A 15,926-nucleotide genomic window follows, 5' to 3' on the forward strand; every position below is an offset into this window, starting at 1 on the left:
AACAACTGAGAACTCTAGGATACTCAAAAAAAAAAAAAAAAAAAAAAAAATCCACTCCCAGGGGGTTGGTAAGTCTCTGAAACAAATCATTAACGATCACTCCACTGTGGATTCAAGGCACCACTAGCAGATGTGAGGGTGACCTAAAAGAGCAAGATGACATTCTCTCTGCTAGTGGAGTGACATAGGACTGCCTTCCCCAGCGGTGTGAAACAGACTACATAAGCTTCATCTCCCAGGTGGCATCACGTAGGCCTTCTTGCTCTGTTTCTTTAGTTTCATTTTTAATAACTGAGGCTGCTGTGGGTATGCCTGGGTTAATTCACAGAGGAATTGGTTAGAGGTCCTTGGAAGAAAGTCACGAGTGAATAAAGCCTTGATTACTGCCTTCAGCATGTTCTAGAAAGTAACATTTAAACTTTAGAAGGTACCCCAGATCCTTCAGTTCCTCATCATTGCCCCACCTTGTGGCCTTGCCTAGAGACAATTCCTCAACACCTCTGAGGCTGTCCAATTTGGTATAAATGGGATGAGCAGAAATGAAATAGATTCTCTGTGAAACAGAAAAAAAAGCTGAAGCAATTTCAACTTCAGGAAGTTTTAAACATTTGGGCATAGGCCAGTAGATAGTGGAGGCCAGGGGAGGATCTCAGTTCTGTGCTGCATGTCAAATTGAAATGACATTGAGCTTTCCATTTCACTGGACAGCTGCATACCTTGGAAAAGTCCGTTTTTCATGTGTGGAAAAGCAGCGTGTCCCTGGGGTGTCATGACAGAACAGAAGCAGGTGTTATGCTGGGCTCTGGGGACATAAAGCAAAATCTAATCACTACTTTTCTACAAAATGCAAATCACAATCTACAACTCCATATTTAGAGCTGTCCCAGGGCTTCCCATGACATAAAAAATAAAATCCCAACTTTCACTGTTACCCTCCATTATCCAACCCTGACTTCTGCTAAAATGTGCTTTCCATCAGCCACGTAGACCCCCTGTTTTTTTTGTTTTTTTTTTTTAACTCACCATGCTCATTCCTCCTCCAGGGTCTTGCCTTTGCAGTTCCCCCAACTCAGACATTGTCCCCAGATTTTCCTGTATCTGGCTCCTTCTTACATTTGAAGTCTCAGCTCAAAGCCATCTCTTTAGGGAAGCCTTGCCTAATCACCCAGTCTAAATCAGCTGGCACTCTCCTACGTATCCACACATCTTCATTTTCTTTGTATACTTAATCTACTAACTTAGTTGTTTCTTTTTTCTGTCTTGCTCATCACTTTATCTCTAGTCTCTAAAGCAATGCTTGGCACATAATAAAAATCCAATTATCGTTGTTGAATGCATGAATGAATTAGTGAATGAATGAATGAATGGCACGATCTTTTCCTCCAAGGATCTCAGAGTCTAGTAAACAAAACTGAGGATGGTGCTAACACAGAGTTATATCCGAAGGGGTACAGGAGCTCAGAGGAGAGACATTTAACCCAGAGAGAAGCTTGGGAAGATCCTACAGAAAAGAGGAGATCTGTGCCTAACCCTTCTGGCTAGAATTAGTTAGAGGAAGGAGATGTTCCAGGTACAGGGCACAGTAGAAGCTCAGAGTGGAAATATAAAACCATAAGAATGTGAGGGGAAGTACAAAGTTGGTAAGGGCAGAAAGTCAAGAGTTCAAGAGGATATGTGTCATGGATTATATCAAACTGAGAAGCCTGGGCCTTCCACTGAGGCTAAATGATCTAAAGGGGCCAGAACTTGCAACTGGGATTAACTATTATTATATTATTTACTTTTATTCCAATGCTCTTTTTCTTTACTTTATTACTCCTTATCCCTCGGTTAGGGAAGATTCTTACTGAATATATTCTACAAAACCAAAGTCACCAGACATCAGTGAAGAAGAAATTCAATACACTTTATAATAAATTGTTTAGTATATCTTTCCTTTTTAATTCTTTTTTGGCCTTTACCAAAGGCACTGGGTCTGTGGTAAGGGACATTGGTATATCTCAACCCTAATTTTCCCCAGAAATGAGGTGGACATATACTCTGGCCAGAATTTTCCTTGTGATATTATGTGGGACTGACGACCTCTGTAAGTACATTTCATGCCTGTGCTGATACAATGCTTGAAAGCAACATGATTCAACACTGTGCCTTTTCTGCACCCTCGAAAAGTTGCCAGACATTTTAGAAAAAATTGGCATATGAATAGGCTATCAGATAAAACTCTTGTTGAAACAAGTTTTTTTTTCCATGCATTCCATTCAAAACAACAAAACCCAAAAGTCAACCCGTCATTTATTATCTAAAAATTATTCACAAAATGTTTGCCTTGTTTGAGGGCATTAGCAACAAGCTCCGTGTCTTTTTTTTTTCTTCCTCCTCTTCTCATTTCCTCTTCTCATTCATGAAAATGATGATTCACACCAGTGCCCTGTGAAGATCGGGGTAGTGGCTGCTTCCGAGGCAGCCCACCTCTTCTGCTCACGTAGGAAAAAAGCCCTGCAGTGAATCAAGTTCATTGAGCAAAAATAGGGGAAAATATTTGTCTGGCAATCCAACACGCCTCTTTCTGTGCTTGTCTGGACAGAACTCGGGTGGACTTTACATTTTTTTCCCTTTTGTCAGAAATGCATGTATAAAATTGCATATTTTCCAAAAGAGTGTCACCCGGTAGGGATTTTCAAGCTACAAGATCAGCATTATCCCACTTGAAACAAAGACACAAAATATGCTGATCATATGTTCCAAACTTAGCAACTGTATATTAGTTCTCTGGAACACAGAAATGATCCAATAAGAGTTACACGAGTAAGGACTGGAGGGAGTCTGCCATGATGATGAGCTTCAAATTGTTGGAAAAGGTATTTTTTAAAATGTCATGAGGCAACCTACTATGAAAATTAATAACCAGAAACCTCATTTAAAATGAAGTTGGGAGGCAAAGAAGAGAGAACTCTCATGCAAGTAACACATACTAGGCCCCAACAGGAAGAGACATACCTTGCATCTCCAATAGGAAATGATACTACATTACAGTCACATGCCACTTAACAGCAGGGATCCATGCATTGTTAGGCAATTTCGTCGTTACACGAACATCATAAAGTGTACTTATGCAAACCTAGATGGTTACACGAACATCATAAAGTATACTTATGCAAACCTAGATAGCCTACTGCACACCTAGGCTACATGGTATAGCCTATTGTTCCTAGGCTACCAGCTTGTATAGCACTGGTATAGCCTATTGTTCCTAGGCTACCAGCCTGTATAGCACGTTACTATACAAAACAACATGAGATTAAATCAAATGCAAGAGAAAATGATACAAACAAGAGATACGATGAATAGGAGATGAATGAGGCTGCTGCCAGTGTAACACAGTACACTGTTTTACAGTAAACTTTTTATAAGTAGTGAGTACAGTCTAAAACAATAATAAAAAGTATAGTGTAGCAAATATATAAACCAGTAACATGGTCATGTATTATCATCATCAAGTATTATGTACTGGACATAATTATATGCTATATATTTTTATATAAATGGCAGTGCCGTGGGTTTGTTTACACCAGCATGACCACAAACATTTGAGGAATTCATTATGCTAAGACATTATAAGAGCTATGACAGCACTAGGTGATAGTAATTTTTCAGCTTTATTGTCTTCTTTTGGGACTACCAACTTATATGTGGTCCATTGTTGACCAAAATATTGCTATGTGGTGTATGACTGTACTATCTTAGCAGGAGGAAGAAAAGATTTCTCTTTGCCAGTAACAGCTCAGCCAATGGGTGACTGCTATAAGTCAGCCAATTAGAAGTCACTATACTTCAAACTTTCAATTTCCTCCAATGAACCGTTTGTTTATAAAAGCTCCTCCCAAGTTCTTAAAAGAGCATATCCTCTCCTTTGTTTTTCTGGACTTGTGCACGGTTCTATATTATACCACATGTCTCGATTTGCAATTCTTTTTTGTTCCCGAATAAACCCATTTGGTTGGAGAATTATTTGGCTGTCTGTTTGTTAAAGGTCAGCATTACACATCAGTATTCAAGAAGGCAGCCATCAGAAATGGTAGCCTGTGACACAGGCACAGCAGTCAAATGCATCAGAGCTGTCTTTGGTGAGGTGTGATGGAGGGAGTTATTCATGGGCCATAGAGAGATGAACAAGTCTAGTCCCTTTAACCAGAGCATCGATACACTGTAAGATAGTGACTACCCCTTTCCATACATCATTCTCCTCCCAGGGGACACCATAACACCAATAAGTCAATGTTTTTTCCTTTTATATTGTTCTTTATTGCCATGCCAAAGAGAATGGCTTGCATCTGAACACCTCATTTTCTAACAGCCAGGGAAAAGTTTTTGTTGTGGCAACTACATACGGAAAACCTTAGACAGAAGTGACAGTGCATGTGAAGAGTTAAGAGAAAGAAGAGCTAAGTGAGAGAGAAGAACCAAGCCCACAACAATGCTTGATGGTCTCGTCTTTAGAAATGTAAAAGACCCAGTTAAAGAGTGCTGAATTGCGGGACTAATAGGTTGTCCTTGTATTTAAGGAAAAGAAGAGCTACAAAGACATAACAATGAGTAAAGCTGAAGGGGTTGGGATCAGAGAATGTATGAATAATCAATATCTGGCAGAGGAGAGGATGAGATAGTGTCTCAGATAGAACATACTTTGGAGACAACGATAAGTAAATTCAGATATATGATGTGGTTAAACAATACATGGCAGCTCATATGGATGCCATAATAAAGAAACGGTAATGACGAAAGTTTAATGAATTTTAAAAATCACTGCTGCCACAACTAAGTTAGAGCCTTGGAACAGTAAAAGAGTCTGAATTTACTGATGTTTATTGAAGTGGAGAGTAAGGCAATCTAAGCAGAAACAATCACGTTTCCTATTTAGGAATGCCCACTGGAAAAGTCTAACCCGAAGTTAAAAGCAGAAAAACAGAGAATCCTGGAGAGAAATGGGAGTGGGTGGGTACAGGTTGAAAATGGATTGTGGTTCCCATTTTCCAGAACAGATTACAAAAGCAACCTCACCCAGTGTTGTCAGGTTTGGCCAGCTGAGCAGTGCTGATAACCTTCATATATCTATGAAAACTTCTGGGGCTGGGGAGGATTTACAATAAATGTCAGAAAGTTTATACAGTTTGTGTTACTGGTTTCTCATGTTCACAGATACAGTGTCTAAGGAAGCATGTCAGCTGTAGACAGAGAGACAGATCCTGAGAGGTAATTAAAATGTGGGAGTGCCAAGAATGCACAAGGGCCATGGTCATTTCGTTTGCTCCAACTCTTCTACACACCTGTGTGCACATTCAAGCTACCCTCAAAGCAACTTAACACAGCAGGCCAGACTGTACTTTGGCACTGGCCTGTTCTAACATCCTTATTTCACAAGTAAAGGCATCAAAATACAGAGAGGGTGATGACAGGGCCATATCCCTTGGTAGGAAATGGCACGGACAGTTTTAGTAATTCCTAGCCCAATGTTTTTACACTTTATAACACTGCCATTTTTATTTAAAATCAATTGGTTTTAAATTGCAGCACTCCAAGACAAATACTTATGAACCACAAAGGAAGGATGACTACTCATATGTAAGAAAGGTGTGGCTGCATGCTTTCTCTTTGCTGACTAACTAGCACGTTCTAGAAAATGCTCCAGGCCCCAGATTTCTTGATGAACCACCCTCTTCTCATTTCTAATTGAAGACATCTATGCTTTTGATTTGAATCAAGGATTAATCCTTTTTACATTATCCGGCTTGAGTCAGCTCTCTGGTTTTCCTCTTTAGGATAAAAAGGATCTTCTTTGGATATTATTTCCATGGAGTGCTTTTCTTTTGCTATGAGTTATCAATAGATTCCCTAAGGGGAATCATGTGGGCAGGTTAAGATGCTTTTAAAGAAATGAGAAACATACCTTGGTCAGAGCATGACTTAGTAAATGTCTCCCAAAACACTGACATCTGCATGATCTCTTTACCTGGGAAATGAGAATAACGTTTTTTAAAGTCTCAAAAGCTGTCCTTTATTAAAAACCTAGTAGGGATTAACATTTCAATTAAGTTTAAGTCCTAAAAGAGAAAGAATGTTCTAGGGATTGAATTGATAAAATGGTAGACCACAAATCATTTGGACATGGTCCTTTAGTTAGTGACATCCTCTCTGTTAGGATTTTTAATTAATTGATTAGTTGATTGATTGATTAATGGATATTTGGCCCTGCAAAAACATTCCTCTGAAAATTAACAAGGTCACAAAATTAGGATCAACCTAACTCTTCCTCTCCCTGTCATTGTAAAAAAATATCCTTATCCTATTTCTCACCTCAGTGTTAAGATACAGAGTCAAGGCCTTCCAGAGGCAGAGATACAGAATCAGATGGGGAGAGGGGGAAAAAGCATGAAATGTATTTTCAGTCATACTCTTTAATAAACCATGGTGTCATTTACTCAATTCTCTACTGTCCAGGCTCACCACAAAGCCCTGAACCCACTGATTTCAATGATGCCTGTGGGGAAGGCCAGTTGATTCTCAGCTAGCAGCAAACTCAAGAAGAGAGTTCTGATTTAATGAACCTGCATGTTTCTTTAGGGTCCGTTCGAATGCTAACAAGTAGTGAAACTCTTTCTCCATGCAACAAATCGTTATTGTTGTGTTCTTCTTAAAAAGATTTTACCCAAGGTTGACATAAGAAATTGGCCTGATCTTTTCGTTCATCAATTAAATTTACCTTTGCTAGTATAGAACGGGATTTGAGTCATCTCCAGTGAATTCCCATTGGCAACACACATTTATAACTGCAGGCTCTCATTACTCATTATGTCCATGTTTAAACAGAATCAGAAATTAAATGGTGAAATGGAAACTTCCTATATTTAAAACTTTAACTTGAGTTAAAGGTCATACAAAATTTCATGCCATCTATTCATCTATGCTTAGGAAATAGTTACCACAGAATAAATATTCTGAGACTTAATAATGATTAGATTTTTATACATATAAAACTGTACTACTGAGGTATTATGCATTTGTAATGTTTTCAAATATGTCATTTTGTATATTATTTTCTGATCAGGAAGAATGTAGATGCAACCTACAGAAAGGGTTGCTTACCTTTCTGTAGGTTGCATCTACATTAAGTTTACTTATTGTAAACTTACTACAATAAGTTTATCTTTTGTTTAAATGGCTTGGTTCATCTTCCACCTATGTGCATTACAAAGCAAAATTTATAACTCTGTAACTTTCTTTGTGACTCAAAAATAACATATACTGCTTGTCAGCCCCCAAATAACCAGTGAATTAGTTTCCTCAAGGAACTTGTATCTAAGTCCTTATATATATCTCTAGTGTGTCTAACTCTCACTATGCAAATTTAAAGCAATAACAAGATGACTGTTTTCAGAAAACTACAACAGTTATTTCTGACAATTGGATGGTATTCTTTAACCATAAATTGCGGCTGCCATTCTGTTGGTACTAAAATTATGTTTAATGTTATAGCTTTAAATTTCATTTTTCACATTTCATGTGTTCATATTTCCATGTGTTATTTACTTATTCTGCAATGTAAAGTGTCTTTAGGGATGTGCCTTACTTTAAGTTTTGGGCGATATTTTAAAGACTAATTTGTTTCCCTGATGGAGGCAGTCATAGAAGAAAACCAAAATTAATCCTATGTTTTTCTTTTGATAAAGTACAAAATTATGAAGATAAAGTTTGGCTATGCTGACTCTGTGAGAATAAGCTCTTCCTGATGAGTAAATTTTAATTTTTTCTATTTAACATCTTGATTATCTCACCTTACTGAAAACAGTGTTCACAATCTTAGAATGTTTAACCTCATATTGCAGTGTTTTTCCAGTTTTCTGAACAGCCCCGCCCTCTGCCCTCAGGATTGATTCTAACTTGAAATCCTGTGGAATATGTGGGTTTAGGGTAAAATCTATTGGTAGAGAGGTATATGTGAGGGTTATGAAGTCAGATAAGGTATATGCTTTTGATAGTTTCTCTCTAGCTGGTGCTCATTTTGTTCAATTATTTATATTTTCTTCCTCATTCACAATGATTCAGACTGGACCTTAGTTTTCTCTCATCATCTAACTGCTGAAATATAATTGCTTTAGATAGCTGATTTTTTCTTTCTTTCTTTCTTTCTTTATATGCCTGCGTTATCATCACCTCCTGCTCAGTAGTCATTCCATGACTTCGATTTTTTAAATGGCGTGATTTACTTTGAGGTTACTTTCTAGAGTGGTTGTCTTTATTAATAAATTTGGTTAAGATGCAAATAAATTAGATGTAAAGTCTTATTTTCAGAGTTTATTTCTCCCTAAGAGTCAAATTTATCTTCAGTCTTCAACATTGTCTGAAATCTATGTTCCTAGACAAAGCAAAGATGTTTTTTGTTCCTTTGTTTTGTTTTTTGTAATTCTTAGGGAAATAACAGCTTTGAGGATAATTTCACTGGAAAACATACGGGAAGAACCTCCAGCTAATCTATTTATATGGCAAGTTAATTTCATAGAAAGGAAGTACAGTTTCTGAATAATCAGTAAATAACTTCTTGTTAAAATGTTAAGGGTTATGGTAACTCTAGGAGATGAGAATTTGCTAATCCTCACCATACAATTAGAATGGTATCATCTCCATATTATAGATTGGATAAGTATGGTTTAGAAGACAAAAGCCTCTGCTAGGTTGCTCCCAATGGGAAAAGAAGGAGTTAAGAATTATTAACAAAGTTCCTCTGACTCTGGAGTCCATTTGTTGGGCCTTGATTCAGTATCACCCCAACTCGAAGATGAAAATTTTTTGCTTGATAGATTTTTCTAAATTGGAGATGTCTTCCAGCTTCATTTAATGCCAGGATAATTTTAAAGAATAGTACTATGTAAATCAGCAATTGAATAATAATTGCAGAAATAACTACATGTGGAAACACCAATTAGCCAATAAATCCACTTAATTAGTCTTAATAGTTTCTTTTGCTCTTTAAGATGCTGTCTAATACTTTAATGATATTGCATATGCATTGCATATTTTAAAAGTTTTTATTTAAATGTCATCCTTATAGATTAACTAAGGGTCCTTTAAAAATAAACCATAAATTAGTTCACTGTCTAAATACTGTTGGCAAAATATTCTAATTAGATTGCATATGACTACCTATGGAATGGATGATTTTCCGTTGCAAAAATAATAATGTAATGTGATTAATCCTAAAAGGAGAGAATTACATAGGTCAAGTAAGTCTTGCCCTTTCATATGTTTTTGCAGCCATGATTCTGACTTGACTATATTTGTATTACCTCTTCCACTACACACGCTATAAAATGAAATGTGGCTGTAGTAGTCTTGGATAGATCCATTAGTTACAGAACAATACAGACAAAGGGCCCCCAAACAGAAGATTAAGACCTGATTAATCCAGTTTGTACCTGGCTATACTCACCTAAGATAAGCAGCCTTGGGCAATGATTTCTTCCTCAGGGATGGGTCCTTCATGCTTGGAATCTCTGGGAAAGGTCCAGAGAAAGCAGCAACTGAAGGGCAAGCTATCTAGTAAGCAGTATTTTCTTTTCGCCCCAACACTTTGTTGCTGTCTGTTCATATAGTTCTCTGGAATTTTGACTTAGATAACTAATTACATATTATCTCCAGATATCATGCCTGGCCTCTGCTCAGAATAATCTGTATTTATAAATCTATTATTTAAATGATCCTAAGCTAAAAGCAATATCAATAGACAAATCGATTCCTTTTATATATTACTCAGACCTGAAAGGATGGCCTTTATTCATATATTTTATATATTACTCAGACCTGAAAGGATGGCCTTTTATATATTACTCAGACCAGAAAGGATGGCCTTTATTCACTGCCAAGCGATTTCAATAGATCACTCAATGGATCGCTATGAACTTGTGTCTTGCTTTTTCCTAGGTTTTTACAGGGCAACTAGGAATTTCAAAATTAAATTTTGGAAAATGCAAAAAGGCAGAACATAAGAATTGAATACTAATTAAAATAGGTTTTTAAAATGTGCATAAAAATAAGTCTAGAAGCAAATATTTCAAAACAAATATTAAAAGCAACTATTTCAAAATGTTTGTTTTTGGATGGCAGGATTTTGAGTGTTTTATTTTTTGTTTGTGTATATTTTCCAAGGTCATATACTAAACATGTTTTATATTAGGAAAAAAACAAGTAGCCCACATAAAGGCAATTCTTTTTATTAAAGAAAGTTCTTTCCTCACTTTACTTTTCTTTGTACTAAAGAAAGTTCTGACCATTACTTCCTCACTCTACTTTTTCCTGTTTCATCCCCTTTCACAACAGAAATTAATATGCAAGTGCACACATCTGCATATAGATACACATGATTTCAACGTGTTATGTTCCTGCTTACAGATTTTCAATGACTGTACTACCACAGCCAGAAAATCTGCACGTGTTCTGGCCAGGATCTCTTTAATGTGATGGAGAATCTTGTTTAAATGTCTTGCCAATAATAAAATCTGGAGGCTGATTTCAAGGTATATGTACTTATGGCAGTGGAAGTTGGTTACGGGATTATTTCCACAAGAGAAAACAATTAAGCTTCTTTAAAATCCTTTCTAACCACTTGACTTCCCTCAAAATAGCAGGAACAGAATGTCATTATAATATGTCTTCCATCAAAACATACAAAGAATATAATTGAAATGAATTGTATTTTAAAGATTCTGCTAGAAAGTAAAATCCTACTATAAGATGTTGGATCTTTTCAATTGTTAAATAGGAAGTTATAGAACTAAGGGACTCATTTCCAATCGCCTGCAAGAGCAAGAAGTAGAAACCAGTGAAAAGCGGCTTCCTCCTGACCGCATTTTCACCTTTACCACAGCCTTTTAAACATGTTCACTCTGCCAGTATCTCAAATTTTCTACATGTGTTATGACAGAGCAAAATTCAGATCCACTAATAAAAGTTTTCCTTTATTGTGAGATGTTCTACTCTGGAAAATTTTGTATGTTCAAGAAAGAAATCATTGCATAATTTGGAGAATTTTTGCAAATAATTTAAAGGCTCATCAAATTTTAACCATCTTTGCTGAAAATCTTGTCTTAAATTGGAAACTACATGACCCCTAAATAACACTGGATAATTTTTTCACTACCCAAATCAAAGTAAAGTAACATTTTAATACAACTGGGAATTAAAAATGATGCTTACTAATAACACTAGCAAATTAAGGACTGTAAATAATCCATTACTCTCAGAATTGTTAAAGAGTTCTTATGAGTAGGTTTTTGTTTGGGAATGTTAATATTTTTAGTGTTCAAGATATATTTTGAGGCATTAAATGACTTCAAACATAAATAAACCTTTAGTTCCTCTTCTTGTTATTTTGGAAACAAGCACAGGTTCAAAAGAAAAAAAAACCCCACATAATTCCATTTACTATTAGAAAACATAGCAGTTATGAGAAGAAGGAAGAATTAAGGCTCCACAAAGAAATTGAAATTATTCTTAAATGGTACAAGTCTACCACAAGCCTCTCCTGAAAATAATTGGATTTGGTTGAATAGAGCTGGGAGTAAAGTGAACAGATGTTAGGTGATGGAGCAGAACTTGCTCCTTTCAGATTAAACAACCAATTATGAGTGGATAATGATGTGTGCAACTGGTAGTCACTGGAAACGTTTCCAATTCTGACCAAGTGATAAGACTAGGATGCCAACATATTTACTTCCACACGGGGTTGGAATCTAGATGTGAAAAAAAGCTGTTTTAAAACAGCAATGGGTAAGGTGTATACTGATAAGTTAGATTTTTAGGACTTTTGGAGATAATACAACATGTTTTTTTCTCTTTTATAAATCATGACAAGACTCTAGTTTTCTAATTAATTAAAACTGACAGCTGTTTGCAATATGACTACTGGAACACATTAAAAAAATCTTTATTATTAGTTTAGAATATTCATACAATTGACTAAAATACCTTTTCTTAGAAATCAAACAAGTAACAATATCAAAGTCTTAAATATGTCTTAACTTTTAATTTTTATAAACTTACTGTCTGTACTAGTATCCTATATAGTACTACTATAACAAATTACCACAAACTTGGTGGTTTGAAACAATAGAAATATATCCCCTTACATGTCTGGAGGGCAGAAGTCTGAAATCAAGGTTTTGGCAGGGTCACACTCCGTCCCTGTGTAAGCTCTAAGGGAGAATCTCTTCCTTGCCTCTTCCAGTTCCTGGCATTGCTTGGCGTGTGGCCATATTACTCCTTTCGGCACTGTTTTCACATTGCCTTGTCCTCCGTGTGTCTGTCTCAAAATTCCCCCTCTCTCTCATCTAAGGATAATGTGATGGCATTAGGGTCCACCTGAGTAATCCAGAATAAGTGTTTCCTCTCAAGATCCATAACTTAATCACACCTTTTACCATATAAGGTAACATTCAGAGGTTCCAGTGATCTGACATGGGTGCCAGCCAATAACCACATATATGTGCAGCATCCTAGAACATCCAGTCCCTAGTGACCTGCCAGTTGACTACAGAAGCATGGGAGAGCCTGTCCAAGATCAGCCAAGCCTGGTCCAGATCAGCAGATCCACCTAGCTGACCCACAGTCTTGGGAGCAATAATAAATGCTCATTATTTCACACCACTGAGTTTTGAGATAGTGTGTTATACAGCAATATCTAACCAATAAAACTCAACAAACCAATTGGAATACCATGACTAAGTAGAGACACCTTGTATACTCACATCTATCCTACTACACATAACATTCAGAAGAATCTCCCAAAATTACCGATGATCTGACACAGAATCCTCAAGGAGCAAGTAGTAGTAGCTTTTTAATGGTACAGTGCTTATGAGAGCGTTATGGCCACCTTGCAAGCACTCACATTCCAAAAGAACTTATGGCTGGGCTGAGAGCCCTTCTGCATAAGTCTGCAGTCAATTAACTTGCCTTTTTTTCACCTCATTGAACTTAAAGAGCAGCCAGCATCTGTTTAGAAGCCACACACCATATTCTCTGCTGCCTACAATTATAGCAATAAACCAGACAACTTTCTGGTTCACTATAAAAACTCTCTTTATAGGAAGACAACATGATAACAATAAAAACACCACCTATAGTGAGGCATACAGAACCTCATCACAAAGTCTCAAGTACACACATGAAATAAAAATCAGCACCCTCTACCCCCAGTAGATATGAAACTAAAAATAACATTTTAATTGCCCAATCCCAGACAATCCTGGAGATAATGTGCTTTTTGAAGTTTCACAGTGTAGTACTGGGAAAAAGAGAACTGGATTTGAAGTCAAGAGAAGTATATTTCTGTCCTTGTTCTACCATCAATAGTTGTGTAACATTGGCCAAGTTCCCTGGACATTTGGATGACCAGATAACTGCTGAGTGTCAGTCTAGTCCTGTCATTTCATGTCTTCATCTTGCTCTATGAGCTTTGTAGTTTATCACTGTGAATGACTTTACAGAATTCTATGATATAGTGGAAAGATCTCTATGAGTACTTACCTGTCTCTACCACAAGTGTATCAACTGACCTTGAGCAAGCTTCACCTCTCTGCACTTTAGTTTCCCCATCTGTAAAATGCATGATTTGTTTGGGCTAAATGATCTCTAAGGTCCCTTCCATTTTAGAATACCTGATTTCATAATGCTCTAAGGTTATACATTTTATAATTGATTTCTAGACAGGGAATCTAACTAAATCTCAGGCATAGAGAGACTGAAGAGTATTCAGGCAGTCATTTCACAGAACCAGTGGTACAAACCGAACTTGGAGTCAGTCAGTATTTCTGATTTCTGACAAGGAGGACTAATGGCTATTGTTTGTGGAAGTGCTTCTGGTGTCAAGAAAAATGACATCCACCACCAAAACTAAGTCTTTTCCAAAGCATGCCAGTTATGTAACATTTTGTTGAGTCCCAGGGGTGTTGGGAAGCTCAGCATATACCTTAGACATACAGTGGCTCAAGAGATGCTCTAGACTAGTACTTTTGTGTCAAATTGAAACTTTCAAGCCCAAGGTCTTCCACACAGCCTTTGTCACATGGGGACTGAGCAGAACAATTTTGGCGATCTCCCTGCTTCATAAAAAACAAAACATAGCAACTCTTATTTTTTTTTTTTTTGCCTTCAAGGAAATAGGACATAGGCACTCTTTGATGGAAGCTTTCCCAAGGATGGATTTGGGGAACCCATGATGAGTGTGTCACCAACAAAGCCTGACTGTATTCACTTGAACTCAGATTATTTAAAAAAGTTGAATGAAGAGCCAGATGACTGGAAAGCCAACACCTTACAAAGTGTTAATATAACAATGACATAAACGTATCAGTTGGGCCAGACCCTAAAGAATCTCTAATATACAAAAAAGTTGTCTCTATCCTCCTCTATCCTTTCATCCACCGTGCTCCTCTTTCTTTCAAAATCCCCTCAAAATCTTCTAGCATTTATACTGCTTTTGATGGCTAATAGGTTTGGGCCCCAAATATATTTTAGTATAAGGTTGGGCTATATTCCATTCTAGCTTTGGATACATCCTACCCGTGTTCTCCTTTAAATAAACAAAAAGCCTACTTGTCCTTTACCCTAATTAATTTATCTCTACCCTGCCTTTGGTGAAAACTGAATGAATGAATTAATCCCTCAACATCAATTAGTTTATGTATTAGATACAACATATAATGCCCTAATCTCAGTAGAAGAAATTTAGGATAAACTTGCTTTCCAAAGGTATTTATAAAAGATTAGGAAATAAAAAAAAAAGTTTAAACATCTTCAAAATTCATATATCCATTAGCCCAGTATTTCTTCTAGGTCTTAATCCTAAAATCATGTCAGAAGTAAGAACAGAGATTGGTATATGTCTTGAACACATCATTTATGATCAAAACAACATATATTTACTACAAAATGCACATCTAGGCAATGATATTCTACATAGCCATCAGAAATAATGTTTTGATATGATGTTAAAAAAGTTAAGTAATATATAAATCTATATGTATGATATTTTAAGGTGATTTATTTTAAAATAAAATAGAATGTATCGAAAATTCAATAATGATCTTCCTAGATTAATAGGTTAGAGGGTGGTTTTAGTTTTCTTTTTAACTTTTTATTTACCTATTTTTTAAAATAATGAGTATGAATTATTCTTATAATAAGAAATAAAGTCCCTTCAAAAATCATAACAACAACAAAGAAAATCTTTACAGTTCAGGTGGGTCAGATCTTTAAGAGTCAAGCAACCTGCTGAAAATCCTGAAATCCCAGGATGTGTGACCTGACTGTCCCATCCGAACTTTCAAAACAAAACCTTGATCATGAAAGCTACTTCCATGACTTGGTGAAGCTAAAGAGACCAGCGGCCCTAAGCAAGACACCCACTTTCCTGCTTCCCACATCTCATTGCAAACAATTAGAGAAAATTAGCTCACCAGGAAGCCGACCACATGCTTTGCCAGCAGGAACCATCGCAGGATGGAAAGCATGTCACACAGGCATGTTGAACCACTTATTGAAGGCGGACAGTAAATCTGGCTTAATAAAGAGAGCATACACCCCTTCTATTGGCCCTCAGCCAGTCAACTAGTTTAGTCTGGATCTGAGAGGGAAAAAAAAAACATGCTCTTCATATTTGGAGTGGAAGGTCCCAAGTAACTATAAGTAGATGGCTTCTTTTGAAACTCAAATTGAGAGAGAAGCAAGAATGGGGATAGGTGACACACGTACTGTCCAGCCAAGGCCATGTTTCTACATTGTTCAGGTTGTATTCTGTCCACTGGGGGCACAAGAGCACCATGCTATTAGCACCTTGTGCCCAGCTACATTCCATCTCAAAGTTTTCAAGACTTTCA

This window comes from Pteropus alecto, unplaced genomic scaffold (assembly GCF_000325575.1).
Source record: "Pteropus alecto unplaced genomic scaffold, ASM32557v1 scaffold24, whole genome shotgun sequence".
Lineage (NCBI taxonomy): Eukaryota > Metazoa > Chordata > Mammalia > Chiroptera > Pteropodidae > Pteropus > Pteropus alecto.